Source organism: Lepidochelys olivacea (assembly GCF_965140295.1).
Source record: "Lepidochelys olivacea isolate rLepOli2 genome assembly, chromosome: 4".
Lineage (NCBI taxonomy): Eukaryota > Metazoa > Chordata > Testudines > Cheloniidae > Lepidochelys > Lepidochelys olivacea.
Window position 1 is genome coordinate 112,171,002 of NC_140414.1, and position 16,639 is coordinate 112,187,640.

The 16,639-nt window shown below is 38.4% G+C and overlaps 1 long non-coding RNA gene across 1 annotated transcript; it reads right to left on the minus strand.

The window, feature by feature from the left end:
* Positions 1 to 5,322: 5,322 nt before the first annotated feature.
* LOC311520092 lies at positions 5,323 to 12,991 on the minus strand. Its single transcript, XR_014711487.1, has 3 exons — positions 12,913 to 12,991; positions 11,469 to 11,581; positions 5,323 to 5,540 (listed from the first exon to the last, which is right to left on the minus strand). It is a non-coding gene; the product is annotated as an uncharacterized lncRNA (long non-coding RNA).
* Positions 12,992 to 16,639: the final 3,648 nt, after the last annotated feature.

Below are 16,639 nucleotides of genomic sequence, written 5' to 3' on the forward strand. Positions count from 1 at the left end.
GATGTCCAGTGTTTAGGCACAACTTTCTCTTGATACCTACCGGTATATTTTACACCGCGTTTTATTTATATGTAGGCTAAAAATGGTAATCGTTGTGTGGTAGAATTTATTTACAGTATAGGGAGAAGTGTTTTGTGCACTGTGCAAAATCCATGATGTTCAGAGTTTAGTTCTGCCTTCTGTGCTCTACAGCTCTTGTTTCTGGATATTTCAGCTCCTTATCTCAAGTTTTCTTCAGCTTGTTTACTGAATTTTCAAACTGCTTACTCAGGAGATTCTTAAACCAGAACAAGCAGACTAAAAATTCAGTAAATAAACTGAAGAAAACTCAAGATAAGGAGTCAGAGTGTCCAAAAATAACAAGAATTACACAGCACAATGGTAAGGAAATAATTCTCAACAGCATATACACACACATGCTATATGTATATGTATATTAATTATGTTCAATAAGTAGATTTTATACACAGTGGCACGTGCTGTTTGTCCTACGTTCGCTGCATAGGGGTGCTTAAACCACTCACTGTTTCCCATTTAATTAAATGGGAAAACCATAAGTAAACTGCTGACAAAGAGACAACATCACAGACAGACTCAGCATCTGCTACTGTATTTAATTAATTTAAATATAAAACATCTAACTGAATAAAGAGAGTGGAGAAAGAAATCTAAATACATTTGAATCAAATTATCTTCTTAATATGTGCACAAGCATAATAATATGTTCCTAAAAACAGATAAGGAAACTAACAGTAGGGTCAAAGAGAGAAATTTGTTTTAGGCTTTCTTGGCTACCTCTCGTTAAGGAGGTTCATCCCCCAGAAATGGCTTTGCCACAGTTTTAAAGAGCAAAATCTTCCCCAGTGCATTGCCTTTATCTCTCCTTTCATATGTACAAACAAATGTAGGAGCTGTTTGATTTACCTGTGATCACTGGGGTGAAAAAATGTAATTGAAAATGTAGGGGGCACCTACACACCAAGTCAGAAGGAAAGTGTAGATGAAATATAATTATGTAGCCTTTTCCTAATCTAATAATATTTAGCTATTAGACTCTAACTCTGCAAACATGCATATGCTTAACTTTAGGCATGTGGGGACATTATTGAAGTCAATCGGCATACTCCTGTAAGTAAAGTTGTGTATTGTGCTTCATTGTTGTCAGAATCACAGCCCATGTTTTCATCCATATATCTCAAAACATGTACAGTGGAGGGTGAACATCATTACGCCCATGTTCCAGAGAATAAAAACAGAGGCACCAAGAGATCAAGTGACTTGCCCCAGGTCATCTAAGAGGGCACAGCAAGTCTCTTGAATCCTAGTCCAACAGACCTGTTTAATAATTGTGTTCTAAAAAAATAAAATAGAGTCAGGCTCAAGAACATGCATAATAAACTTAGAACAAAATCCAAACTGCTATGCACTGAAGGGGAAAAAAACCCCACCCTTTTACAACAGGCCCTGTGTGCCACTTAAATCCTGTTTAAGTCCTATCTGCTCTTACATGACTATGGAAGACCCTCTAGCAACAGAACTAGTGTGGCTCAGCTGTGTTGAGTATGAGTGGATAGGATTAGGAGTGGTTGCTGCAGTTAGCTTTGTGGTAGCTTCATGAACACCAGCCAGACATGCCAGACCCATGAAAAAAATGTATACACTGGGCTTGGTTTTGGCTTAATTAGTTTGTGAGTTGCTTGCTGGCTAGTTTTTGGCTTGTAGCTTGTTACTTTTTTTTTTTTTTTATCGGCTCCCAGCAAGCAGGGAAGGAGGAAAGCAGGGGCAAGCAGGGGTGAGAGTCAGGGTGCACAGAGGGCCCACCACAGTTCCAGACTGCATGCTGGGGGGATCTAATCACAGTGTTGGGGTTCTTAGGGATTGGCTTGCTTTAGCCTTGTTTTGAAATGGGATTGGCTTGATTTTTGGCTTATTGTGAAAGTCGGGGTGCTTATTTACTGCTTGAAAGTTAGCAACTGCGATACCAGCATGAGGTGAAGTAGGGGCAGGCAGAATGGAGAGCAGTGCCAAAGAATCCATTGCTGTGTGAGTCCTGCCACACGGATGGTCTGGATAAGGTGCTACTAGAGTGAGTTCTGTTGAGTTAAAGCAATTCTTTTGCTGCCTCACCAGTAACAAGAAGATAACCAATAGGTGAAAATAGCCTCCAGGGCTCTGTAACGAAGCTCCCACGTGTGTGCTGAATAGGTAGGTGATGAGGAAATGAATGCACAGTAGGGTGAACAGGAAAATTCACTTATTGTGTGAAGATTCAGGATCCCAGTTAAGGAGATGTAAAGAAGGTAGAATAGATCTGACACTTGCTGGCAGTACTGAGCTATTCACATAGGCACATTATATATAAGCTTTCTTGTGAAACACCTGCATGGAATCTTCTACTCTCTCCCATCCCAGATCATGCCCAAAAAAATGAGGGGCCATGGAATAAGTGTGAATTGAGAGCAAAGTGACAATACAGCCACAATTAGGAACACTGTTATGGTATGTCATGCATGTATTGTAATACATTTTTAAATTTAAGAAACATTTTAGCCCCAGTGTATGCTGGTCTTTGAGGCTCTTAGTTTATTAAATTAGGTAGGGAAAAAAAATCTACCAGTTTCTTTAAAATTCCCAAACTCACCAGATTTTCCCATCTTTTACATACATTACATCCCTCACTGAGAGAATACAAGTGCTGCTGGAGATAAATATTTTCTGAGTCCTGCTGATTTATTCTTTTTTTACTTATGAGGTATCTACTTTTGAGGTAACCTTCTCCTTCCTTAGAAGTTAGCAGCTGAAGATCTGTCATATTGTGTTCCAGGTGTGCGTTAATAATTGCTACAATATGTATTATAATTGTTTTATTACTATGTATCTATTTATAATTTTCAGAACACAATTTCTGTGTTTGGGTTGGATATAATCTCATTGAGTGGTATGTATAAATCTCCAGACAAGTTGCCCAGATTTTTAGTGGGTGCGGATGAGGAATTATTTTCCCCCTGTTGTCTTTGTGGAATTGAGGGGATGCAATGAATTTGACGGGACTCTAGCAGACATACAGTATTGCTGTTACAGACTGGCTCGCTCAGCAGTATGTTTTCAGCATTTTTATGGCCCTGCAATATGGAAGAGCTCAGTTTGTCAGAATGAATCAGCTGAATGTGCTGAAGAATGGCAATAAGCACACATGCACAGCACTAATAGAGTTAATACTGTAATCAATGTACTGTGCAACATCCTTGTAAAATCTATACCCAGATTCTTCCATGAGTAAAAGAATTCTTTCCCATTTCCATTTATGCTTATATATATATATATATATATATATATACACACACACACACACACACACACACACACCAATATCCTGAACTCTACCTCAATGGATCTCTTATGGAAGCACCTATAGCATGATATCCTCATAAATTCCTAATGAATATCAAATGAATTAACAATGATTTCTGAATCATAAATACAATTTAGAGTCTTTTAAACAAAATAGTGTCTTTTTGAACACTCACCTTTCATAAACGATCCTCATCAGAATACGACCCGAAAATATGAATTTATGCCTTCCAGCCCATCAGCACCATCTACTGCATCTTGACATAATAACACTCTTAACCAAAATAACCCCAAGATTTAGTTTCTCTTTCTAAATCTGTCATTCCTGGGTTTTGCTTTTCTTTTTCAGCTACTGCTCCAGCATGTCCTAACAAAATGAGTTTTAGTTTGTTGTTTCTTTAACACTATTTGAAAGCATGACTTCATTTTAGAGGAAATTGCGCCCTAGACTTTAACTACTTGAACTCAATTATTGTAGAAGTTTTGAAAATGCTCAAGGTCAAAAACAGATTTGCAGCTTCCTTACTTGAACCTCAAGGGGGAAAAAATATGTTCTTAACACAGTATAAGCTAAGGGCCTAAATTCCATTCCTGCAAAAGGAAAACAACAATAGCCTTCTTCTTTATCTCTGGTCAGGATTAAATAAAAAGACTTGGCAGAGCCCCATCAGGTTATCAAGTAACGCCTAGACTTTCAATATGTTCCTCCCACGTAATACACTCCTAATGTAACTCTTTCTGAGACAGAGGGCTACCTTCAGAGAGCCCTAAATGCCATCAGGATGGAGGATTACCCCGTTTGATAAAAAGCTGGAGACTTGCTAACTGTCTTCATACCAAATAACAGCAACATATTTTTCTCTTCCTCTTTCCTTCCACCCCACCTCCCATGCCAAAGTAAATTATTTCTTCCAGGCCTTCTACCACTTTTTTATTCCTCTGCAGATTTTTCTGTTACTCTGTACTAGACATACTCTGTTACTAATAAGATTAACCAAATTTCACCCACAGTTGCTTCAGATTTACACTGGTGTGACACCAGTGACTTCAGTGGAATTATTCTAGAATTACACTTGTGCATCTGAGGGCAGAAACTGGCCTCATAAATTCATGTTTGGGTGCTAACTGTTGTGTTCCCAATTACATGGTACCTAATCTTGTTTGAGCTGATGGTGACTACTAAAGTCATTGTGATTAGGTGAAAGAAAGCAAGAAATGAGTAGGAAGATACTATTCGTTCCTGTAATAATTACTAAAATAATAATGCATGTCCCAGTTCTGTTCACACTGTATTTTATTCCACAAGCAATCCCCTAGTATGAGTGCAGGTGGCAGAATTGTGTCTAGGGTGAGCTGGTCAGGCAGTCAGCTCTCCTGTTCCATCTGGCATAAGGGGTAATACATGCTGTACATTCTGCCTGCCTGGGCTTAATAAATGGGACCTGCTTTATTTTGTAGAAGGTCAATAACTTTAAATTGTGTTGTCTTTTAGGAGAATCTGATACACAAGCCATAGATTTTAAAAAATAGTTCTGCTGCTAAATAGCTGGGATCATAGTAGGAAATGAACTCTACAGCATAATACAGTAGCATCCTGATCTATCAGGACTAAAAAAAGAATCCACAGTTATAAATACATTATAGTAGAATCTTCCAAATGAGAAGGAAAAAATAAAGTAATTTCTGAAATTCCATTATAACTTTGTTGAATGGTGATTTAAAGTTTCCATCCAAATTCCTAAGCACATATTCCTTATTAATGTATGTCATTCCTGTTTAAGTATTTGTTTGTTTGCGGGTTGATTGCAAGGCTTCCCATTCAAGATAAATATTATTCTTAGGCAGACAGCAGAGTAAGAAAAAAGCCAGGAAACTCAGAAATTTACTACTGTGTCTTTCAAACACACAAGCAAGGCAAGCTAATTTTTGAAATGATTTTTTTTTATATTAAATATCATCATGTATCTTTGTTACAGTCAAAACTATCAGCACAGGAGCAGTTCATTTTCAGTGTTTGTCCTTCACACTCTCCCCTGCAGTCTCTTGATACTTAATATATTCTCTTCTTCTTGCTTCCAAGTCCTCTTTTACCTGTCCATCAACCCTCTAGACCACAGATCCAAGCACCATTTCCACTTTTTTTTTCGTTTCTCCTAGACGAAAGGAGGCTGTGTGTTTGATCCTTTTCACTGCAGTAAGAAGAGATGGGGCTTTAATGACTTTAATAAAACCTGAATCCTATAGTCCAATGTTAAGTTACCCTTTCCATACATTGCATGCAGCTGTGTTAGAACTTGTTCTCCACAAAAGGCGCAGTTTTCCTATTTTAGTCATCAGTTAAATTTTTATTATTCATTAATATTAGATATTTTGGCTATAGTGCATACATTGAAAGGATTGCCACTATGAATCAGGAGTTTACATGAAGCAGTCATACCTTTAAGCTTAAGTGCTTCACTAAAAAAGGATTCAGGACTAAGTGGTGCAATACTTAGCATACTTCCAAATGCCAGAGGTATTTATTAGTTAATATTACACATTTTGAAACACAAGTTTGTTTAAAAGGATATAGGGCCAGATCTTCAGCTCATACAAATTAGCATAATTGCACTGAAGTTAGTGGAGCAACACTAATTTACATCAGCTGAGGATCTGGCCCTATATCCTTTGAAGTCAGCTGTATAATATATTTTCAGAATAACTAGAGAAGAGCTTTATCTCCTGCTGTGCTTTTTCAAGGGACTGGGGTTGATTGTAAGTGTTATTAGTTTTACAGAAGGAAAAGTAAGGGCCAGACATGAGTAAACTATAGGAGTCTCAACCAGAGGGAATTTCTGAAGGAACTGGAGAAGAAATTAGGATAACAACCTCAGACACAAAGAATATCAGAAGTTGTCAATATTTCCCTTCCTACAAAGGTCCTTCAAAGGTTTAGGGATCTAGCCTGCTCACCTGTCATCCCATTATTGATACAGAGCTGGAAGGGTGAGGATATTTTTCCTAATGACACTGGCTGTAGTAATGCATGGGACAGGTTGCTGTATGTGGTGACTGACAGAGACTAATCTGGAATGAAAAGGAAGATGTGAGAGGTGAGAGACTTGACCTGATGCCTTCCAAAGATCAGAACTTATCGGATGTGCTCAAAGATAACTACAGTAGGAGAAAATGACGCTAGAGCACAGCTGGTTGGGAAATGGTTTTCCCAGTCCACAAAAACTTCCACAATTTCAAAAGTTTTCCCATTTCTCAGTGGGACAAAATGTGGACCTTTCAAAAACGTTTGTGAAACATGAGACTCACCCCTACAAGGCTAATAGTCTGAAAAGCACTCACGTGGGAGTCAGGAAACATGGGAAAACCCAGTTCAAGTCTCTGCCCTGCCTGATTCAGAGCAGGGACTTGAACCAGGCTATTGGTTATTCTGTAGCAAGTCTTCCACAATCTCTCCTGTTGGAGCTGTTCTACTTTGCATGAATAATGTTCTCTGGAACATGGACTTGACCATGGGTCTGCCACATCCTAGCCGAGTGCCCTAACCACTAGGCTATAGAATTGTTTGCTCTGTCTCTTAGGCTTAATGGGATGTAGGAGACCTGAGTTCAAGTCCCTGTTCTGAAGAAGGACAAGCAGGAACTTAATCTTAGTTCTCCCCTATTCCAGCTGAGTGCCATAACCAGCAGGCTATTTGCGGCGAGTCTCTCTCACTCTCTGATTTTGAGAAGGAATTCCACCATGAGCAAAACCACCCCTTTTGTGAGAAAAGTTTCAGGTTTCATGAATCAGCACTTTCTGACAAAAAACTGTTTCATCAGAAAAATTCTGAACCAGCTTGACTCTTAAATGAATCTTTGGGGTGTTCCTTGGCCTCTGTAGATGGCCCTCAACTTACCTTGCTGCTCCCTTGTCAATCTTTTTAGCCCTCTGTCCAACCCACAACCTTCCCCTGACAATTTTCACCTACCAAATATTCCACAGAGGGGAGTGGGGCATGGCCAATTGGTCTAAGTTAGAGCCCTAGGGGACTGCACTAACTTTTGATGGAACTAGAGACAATCAGACCTATGTCTCCCTGATGCCGCACACATATTCTATACCACATGGATCTTGGCACAGGACAGTATCTGCCCTATAATATTTACTAAGCTTACAGTTGTTAAAATTGATAACTCTATGGTTAATTGTACAGCACCCTGAGACATGTTTTTCAAGGATACTGTGTAAATAAAGCTGATGGTTATTATCTGAGATTCTTTACACTACCTGCATTGTGCATATTTTCAGTATTTGTTCTGCAGGTGTACTAAACATAAAGCACATTGGTCAGTGAAGCCTGAATATCCCCTTTTTTCACTTGACTTCTCCCTTTTACTTGTAATATTAATGTTATGAATTGTCTGATTTTTCCCTTTAAAAAACAACTTGCATATCTGTCCATAGCAAAAATTGTTTAACTCAAGCTTGTACTGTTCTGACAGCTCCCCTTATTTCAAGGTCACACAGATTGTTACTGAGCTAATTGGCTTGGAATAATTCCCTTTTTATATCTGCATCAAATTATTTGAGTAGTATTCCTGCAACTCATTGGACTTGTTCAAATGTTATAGATTTGCTCATTTTTCATATGTAGGCTCCAAAGCATCAGAACAGGGACTACAGAATGCAATGGGTCAATGAAAAGTATCATTAGAGTCCTGGACTTAAAGATGCTTTTAGAACTTACATAAAATGACTTTTGTGTTCTTAATCTAGGAAAAAAAACACTCTCCCCTTCCACAGTCTGTGCTTAGAAGACACCCAGTGTTGGAACAGCCAGATCACAGATGAGCAGCATTGGCAGACTTAAGTGATGAACTCAGCACTTGCTTCTGTTTTGCTTGACTCCAGTCAATACTATTCGCTTTATGTTTTGAGAAGTCCAGTTCACTCAAAATAATTGTGGACCAGCAGTTTTAGTGAATATGGACAGAAGTGACTACAGCATTGGGTAAATCGAGCTTCTGATGCAAAAGGTTAAAACACAAAAGTGCCCTAAAAATAATATTGTTAAGCATCTGACAAAACCTACAAAAAAGTGCAGCAATTCAAAAGTAAGATTTCCTGAACCAAAAAGTCTATTAGTCACACAGCTTTAGTGTTAATAGGCAATTCAGAAACATATATATGTATATATTGTTTCTGGTCAAGCCAAAAATGAAATTTTCAGAAAATCAAGTTTTAAAAATTAGGATCATATTTTTATGAATGAAACATTTCATACAACCTGGAAAATTTTGGTTTGATTTTGAGCATTTTAAAATGTTTTTGAATGGTGAATAAAACTAAAGGAAATTTTGAAATGAAATGTCATTTTTCAACCAAAAAACCCCAAAATGTTTTGTTTCAAAATGTGAAAATGGATTTATTTTTGATTCTTCAATTTTATTTTTTTTTAGATTTTTTTCTTTTAACAAAAAAAAATTGACATGAATTTACAAATGTTTTGATGTCACAAAATCTGCATTTCTGGTGAGGAAAAAAAATGACGTGAAAGATTTCACCCAGCTCTGCTTAAGACATGTCATTGTACTTATTTATGAGCTATGCCTAGCTAACATGAAGTACATAAGATCACCCTCATATCTGAGAAGCCTGTTTCACATAAAGACAATGAACTGAGAACAGAAGGTGATCTTACTTCACTCTTGAGATATAGGGCTTTATATGGATCAAGTACAGTAGAGAGCAAAATTGCCCCTTCAGCCTAGGAGTGCCACACACACTATTTCAGTAAAAAAGGCTAGAATAGCAGTCACAACTCCTTTATGCAATGTGTGGGAGGCATTGGGGCCACCAGATTCACACTATCATAAATACCATGAATTTTTTCAGATGGCCTCCTGTTCCATGTGCTGAGTAGAATTCAGCCATGGGAGAGAATCTGACTCTTGCTATTAATGTTAGTGATCTTTTAGCTATTTAAATATGGTTACTCTTTTTCTTTTTACAGTAGTTGCCCCCCATCATGTACGCCTTCACCTGGGTAAACTGTAGTCCTGGGGTCCCTTTCTACAAAGCAGTCAGGAGGCATCTCTGCCATTGCCAGTTTGAGTAGAGGTTTATAGGACTTTCATCCATCACTTTTCCCTGTAAATGTGTTCCCTACCTCTTCTCTATATGAGTTACTGTTACATCCTGCTGTGATGAAAGTGTGGAGACACGTATGTAGACCCTCGTGGTTATTTATAAAAAGAAAAGGAGTACTTGTGGCACCTTAGAGACTAACCAATTTATTAGAGTATAAGCATCTGAGGAAGTGAGCTGTAGCTCATGAAAGCTTATACTCTAATAAATTGGTTAGTCTCTAAGGTGCCACAAGTACTTCTTTTCTTTTTGCGAATACAGACTAACACGGCTGTTACTCTGAAACCTGTGGTTATTTATGGGGCTAGATCCTAAGACCTGCAACACAAGCACCTACCCTTTGTGCTAAAGTAGCAACTCTGTTACGATGTTGATAATTAGCAGGCTCTGATCTTGCTGTGGGCAGTAGAGCGGGACAAAACTTTTTTTAGCAAAACTTGTTTTTGGTGAAAAATACAGATCCAGTGACACCAAAACATTTCATGAATATGTCTCAGTCTTGCCAATTGCTTTGGTCTAAAAATAAACAAATAAAAACAACCCCTAAAAAAATCCCAACCCCCCTAAACATTTCCTTTTGCTTATATACCTGTGAAACAAGATATAAAATGCTACCAAATCAGAATTATCTACTCACTAGCATTAGTGGTAGCATTTTATATCCACTTTGCCCAAAGGTGTAAATGACTTCACAAGGTACATGAGATTGAAAAATCAGTAAAGCCTCAGATCTTGAAAATAGAACCTGAGTACTTGGATCACTGCAAATCAATAACCACAAGTATTAACCTAAATGATCACTTGAGCACACACACAGGCTTAATCGCTCTGTTAGGCGCTGATGTAAAAAGCTGCAGAGAGAACACCATTTGCAGTGTAGAACAAGATGTTTCATTGGTATTACAAACTCAAGAAGGAGTTTTGGTACATATTCTGGAGTATCATCTACTGGCACCTTCTCTATCAGGGGCAGGCAAACTTTTTGGCCTGAGGGCCGCATCGGGTTTCCGAAATTGTACGGAGGACCAGTTAGGGGAGCCTGAGCCTCCCCAAACAGCCAGGCATGTCCGGGCCCCCACCCCCTATCTGACCCCCCCCTCTTCTCACTCCCTAATAGTCCCCCCAGAACTCCTGCCCCATCCACCCCCTACCCCGCTCCCCGTCCGCTGACAGCCCCCGGGACCCCCACCCCTGACTGCCCCCCTCCACCCCATCCAACCCCTCCTCTCATTCTTGACTGCCCCCCTAGGAACCCAGCCCTGTCCAACCACCCCTTCTCCCTGTTCCCTGACTGCCTCCAGAATCCCTGCCCCTGACTGCCCCCCATTGCCCCATCCAACCACACCCTCCTTCCTGACTGCCCCCCCGACCACTGTCCCCATTCAGCCCCCCTGTTTCCCGCCCTCTGACTGCCCCACCCCCACTCCCTGACCACCACCCTGAACTCTGAACTCCCCTGCCCTCTATCCAACCCCCCTGTTCCCTGCCCCCAGCCCCTTACCCTGCAGCACAGAGCACCAGGACAGGCAGCAGCGGCTCTGCAGCCCCGCCGCCCAGAGCATTGCGCTGGCAGTATAGTGAGCTGAGGCTGCGGGGGAGGGGCCGGGGGCTAGCCTCCCGGGCCAGGAGCTCAGGGGCCAGTCAGGAGGGTCCTGCAGGCCAGATGTGGCCCGCGGGCCATAGTTTGCCCATCTCTGTTCTATATGAACTATATACAGTTATAGATCTCTCTTGCAACAAGGAACACTGCATACCATCATTGCTCTGAATGAGCAAAACAAAAGAAACATTTCTCATAAAATAAAAAATAAATAATGCAGCCAAGAATACATAATTTCATATATAAAATAGTTCTTGGTATTTTAGGCATCACTTTATTGCCACAAAAGACTAAAAGGGTTTTAAGACAGAAGCTGCAATACAACTGGTTCTGAAAATCTAATGGTCTCCAGCTATAAATTACCACTTCTGCAGAATTCTTTTTATGCCCTCACCACTGAGCAGGTAGATAAATGTCAGGTCATCGTGAGTCTGGTAACAGTTAGGAAAACCATGCTTCCTCTTGTTTGGTGTAATCCATCTAAGAACAACTTTGCTTTACTAAAACCTAGGGAGAAGAAGAAAGAATCATTAAGAGATCTGTCTCATGGATGACCTACATGCCATAAAGAGATTATTTTGGAAGTATGACTTATGCTTTGAAAGACTAAGAAATTTAACTGCAGTGAGAAAAAGGATTGGCAAATGTAATTTACTTTGGAAATAGGAAAGCTTTGAATACTTCTGCTAGGGGAAGAAACAATTACCTAGAACCAGCCAAGCAGCTGTAATTCTTAATTACGTTGTAGAATTTTTTTCCATGTTGTTCTGCTTAGAGCTCATTTAGCTGTAGTTTCAACTTTCATTTCTCTTGAAGATTTTGTTTGTACCCATTAATTTCAACTGTCATGAAAGGAATGCAACCATTAACACTGCCAAACTCCCGGTACAAATCTACTAGTAAACTTGGGATGTGGCACTGTAATTGTTAAAAGTTTTGACAGAAACCTCTAGTGAGACTATGAAAATTATTTGTTTAAAGCACTTTTACTGGAAAAAGGCCTTTTAGTTACTCATGAGATCAGCTACAGGAGACCAAGGGATTTCAAAGCAGGTTAACCATTCATAATAATTGCAGAACAACTATTATTCCTCAAAATGAAAGAAACTTTTGTCCCAAGGCTAGTTACTTTTTACTGTGTGAACTTTGAAATTGGATTGGGGACTGAAAACAGTGGTCACAAATCACACTAATTGGACTTAAATAGGCTACCTCTTAAGATGAAAATGAAGATATAATTAAAACTGCATTGGAAGAACAGCTCTGTCAAGGTTCCTCCTCCACTCTGAACGCTAGGGTACAGATGTGGGGACCTGCATGAAAACCCCCTAAGCTTACTTTTACCAGCTTAGGTCAAAAAGTTCCCCAAGGTACAAAATATTCCACCCTTTGTCCTTGGATTGGCCACTACCACCACCAAACAAATACTGGTTACTGGGGAAGAGCTGTTTGGAAATGTCTTTCCCCCCAAATACTTCCCAAAACCTTGCACCCCACTTCCTGGACAAGGTTTGGTAAAAAGCCTCACCAATTTGCATAAGTGACTACAGACCCAAACCCTTGGATCTGAGAACAATGAAAAAGCATTCAGTTTTCTTACAAGAAGACTTTTAATAGAAATAGGAGTAAACAGAAGTAAAGAAATCCCCTCTGTAAAATCAAGATAGTAGATACCTTATAGGGTAATTAGATTCAAAACATAGAGAATCCCTCTAGGCAAAAACTTAAGTTACAAAAAAGATACACAGACAGAAATAGTTCTATTCTATTCAGCACAATTCTTTTCTCAGCCATTTAAAGAAATCATAATCTAACATGTACCTAGCTAGATTACTTACTAAAAGTTCTAAGACTCCATTCCTGGTCTATCCCCGGCAAAGACGGCATAAAGAGTGACCCACAGACCCTTTGTTTCTCTCCCTCCTCCCAGCTTTTGAAAATATCTTGTCTCCTCATTGGTTATTTTGGTCAGGTGCCAGCGAGGTTACCTTTAGCTTCTTAACCCTTTACAGGTGAGAGGAGTTTTCCTCTGGCCGGGAGGGATTTTAAAGGGGTTTACCCTTCCCTTTATATTTATGACAAGCTCTAAGAAAGAAATACATGATAGAGAGATATTGGAGACCCAGTTTACCATTGTTCTGCACCTTTCATTGTCATTTACATTAGCACATAGTAGGTGTAACCTGCTACTAAACCAGAATGGTGGTATTTTGCCCTGTCTTTGCACTGGTGTAAATGACAAAAGATTCAGGACAATGGTGAATTGACCTCTATATAAATTAAAGGGAACATCCAGATTTATTATCACAAGAGGTAAATATTAATGGAAGTGAAACCTGAGATCAGTATTTACACCTCAGAGGACAATAAGACTTGATGTTCACCAAAGCATGAAATCTATGTAGTTATTGTCACACACATGCTGCATGTTTTTATCAGAAATATCTGGAAATTTCTCCACTATGACAGTTAACTCCTTAGATGTAATTTAAATGTTGTTGGTTTTTTTAATACCCTAAAAGGTAAAGGAAGTTAGAACTCCAGAATAATAGTATTAACCTCTAAGTCAATCAGGTGCAGTCTTTTGTATAATGTCTACAATCTAACTGGGTAATCTTCCGCAGTCTTCAATATACTTGACCTCAAGGAGAGAAACAATATAAACTTACTAACAGATTACAAGACAGTTTTCAGTCATTCATGAATCAGAATGTTCTTCTTGTATGTAATGATTATGATTATACATTTAAAAAAAAATGTTTCTAGTGGACAAAATTGAACTGTGCAACAACTAAAAATGTTTTTCCTCCTTTTTATTGTGGATAACATTCTACTTCAGAAAAACTAACACTAAATATAAAAATAGAATGCTCAACTGAGGCATTGACAAATTCCTAAGTGGAGTTAGTGTGCGCCCTCTTAGATTATTTTTAAGGCTACCTTCTGGATATTTTAAGTGTTTAAAGTAAGAGATACATAAGTCCTCTACCATCTAAGTGTATGTTCTCCCTTGATATCCCAGAGCAGTTAGTTGTTGTTATTAGACTCCATTTACCCATATACCCAGAGTCACATGGAATTGCCATCTCAAGGCCTTACTTGTAGTCAAAATGTTTGGTAACATATGCAACTCTATAAGGTTCTGATCCAGCATCTACTGAAGTAAACAGAAACATTGCCATTGACTTCAGTGGGCAATAGATCAGGCCCTAAGACAGGCATCAAGGAGTGGTGTCCTGCCCAGTAATACAGAACTCTTGAGTTACTTCTCACTGTGTTTCTGTGGGGACTAACCTGTTTAGATTAAATTTGTTTTCTTTATTTATTCTTACATATAACAATGAAGATAATGTATGTGGATTATAAAAAGTTGCCATGTTATGTTGTAGAAATTGTTATTTATTTATATTTGATATAGTTGGTACTTAAGAATTAAGATAATTCCTTTTGGGCTTAATTGTGGAGAGGTTGACCCTGTGTAATCCTTGCTGAAAATCCTCAATAACTGAATTCTGGGACTCCATGTGCTTTTCCATGGGAATTGTTTTTAGGCACTAGGAGAAGGGCAGTGAAATAAACTCTAGCCCACCCAAAGGATACACATATTGAACTGAAAGTAAAAAAATATAATTCAATTACATATTCCACTTTAGTATTAATGACAATAGACCATAACACCACTTATATTAGTTGCTGCTATTTCAGCATACCATCAAAGCTATATATAGTAAAAAATTACCACTAAGTTTTTTTAGGAGAAACTGCTTTACAGACTTGCTACCTGCGATCTATGAGGATACTAGGTACCCAATTTCAGTTGTTGGTAAATAATTCATGAAAAGTAGATCATCTAGAGATCATCTGAAATGATTCATTAAGCAGAAGAGTTATTACCCCACATATCATTCTGTATCTCATACTCCATGATCATAAGGGCTAGTTTCAAATCTCTGGAGAAGCGTGTATTAAATACCTATTAAATAGCATAAAGCAGGAAAGCACTGTAGCTCTTCATAACTGAGCTACAACTAAAATTTCAAATAATTAATATGAACAAATAAGGCCTAGAATTAAGCCATGAATTAAACATAAAGATTAATAAAGGCATAATATTGGTTTATATCCATAAAATATATTGTGCAACTTGCACATTTATTGCATTTTTAAAACCTATTTACAGTCTTCTTGCAATGTAATTGTCTAAATAGCAATCCTACCCCTTTCCTTACCTCACCTAAATGGCAGAAGCTGTGGAATCATCAGTTCTGTATATTCTGTGCAGCCCTCTTTGATAGAGGAGCCTATCATAGTGCCCATCTTTAAAAAGTGGGGAAAGGAGGAGGAGTCAGGGAACTATAGACCAGTCAACCTGACCAATAACTAGAACAATGTATAAAACATTCAATTTGCGAACACCTGGAGGATAAGGTGGTGAGCACTAGCAGCCCGCATGGATTTACCAAGAGCAAATCATGATTAAAGTGTTGGACAAACTAGAATTTTAATTTCATGTTTTCTGAAGTTTCTGCCAGATTACATACTTGCCATGCACTTCTATATATAAACTAATAGATGCTGCTTTATAATGATATTGTGATTTTTGATGACAGCTAATCTAAGAAGTAGTGGTGTGATATGGTAACTGGGATCATTTTAGGATGGCCATACTACACACTGTTCACATACACCAACAGGTTGCCGCTAAAAGGGCAATATTAGCCAACAAAAGCAACGCAGATATCAAAGTTATTTCCTAATCTAAGGGCTGGAAGAATGAATGACATCTCACATGCTCCTGGGTAAACTCTGACTTTTTTAATAGCTGCCACTCTATAAACTAATTTTGCTCATCAATATCTAGCCATATCTATATCTGTATGTATGCAGATATAACTAGCTATACATAGAGACACACTCTAATAGATATATTCTCATATACCTTTTATTCTCAAAGGTGATGAACAATCTTTGCCCTCACAGAGGGGTGAATGTTTCTAATGGACAAATTAAGCTAAGACAAACAGGAAATTATTGGCTCATCGTGTGCAGCTGTTCCATGTAAATTTTCAGATGAACAAAACTTGGGTAAGTGAGATTTTTTGTAGACTCAGTGTGATCTGACAGAGATATATATACACACACACACACACACACATAGACCTCAGATGAAATCTCTGTGAGCCATCAAAAACCATAATTGAGGATAATGCATTATTGTTAATAATCCTATGCTTGCCATATGCCTAGACAGGAAAGTTAACTAATGCTCTAATTTTTCTAACTTTCATTCCTAATAAAGGTTAATAGGAATGCATTGAATGCACTGTTACTGCTTATACAACATACATGTAATGTCTGTGCATATATGGAAGAAACCCAAGAAACTGAAAAGTTACAAGGAGAAGAAACTCCTTATTTATATATTTATTTTTCTTCTAGGCTATTAGTATTCTGATTCCAGTCAATTCATTAGTATTTACAAACTTTATGCCATGACAATACTTGTTTGTGTAAATTCTGAACTCTATTATTAATATGACCTATATGAATATGCAACAGGGTGGC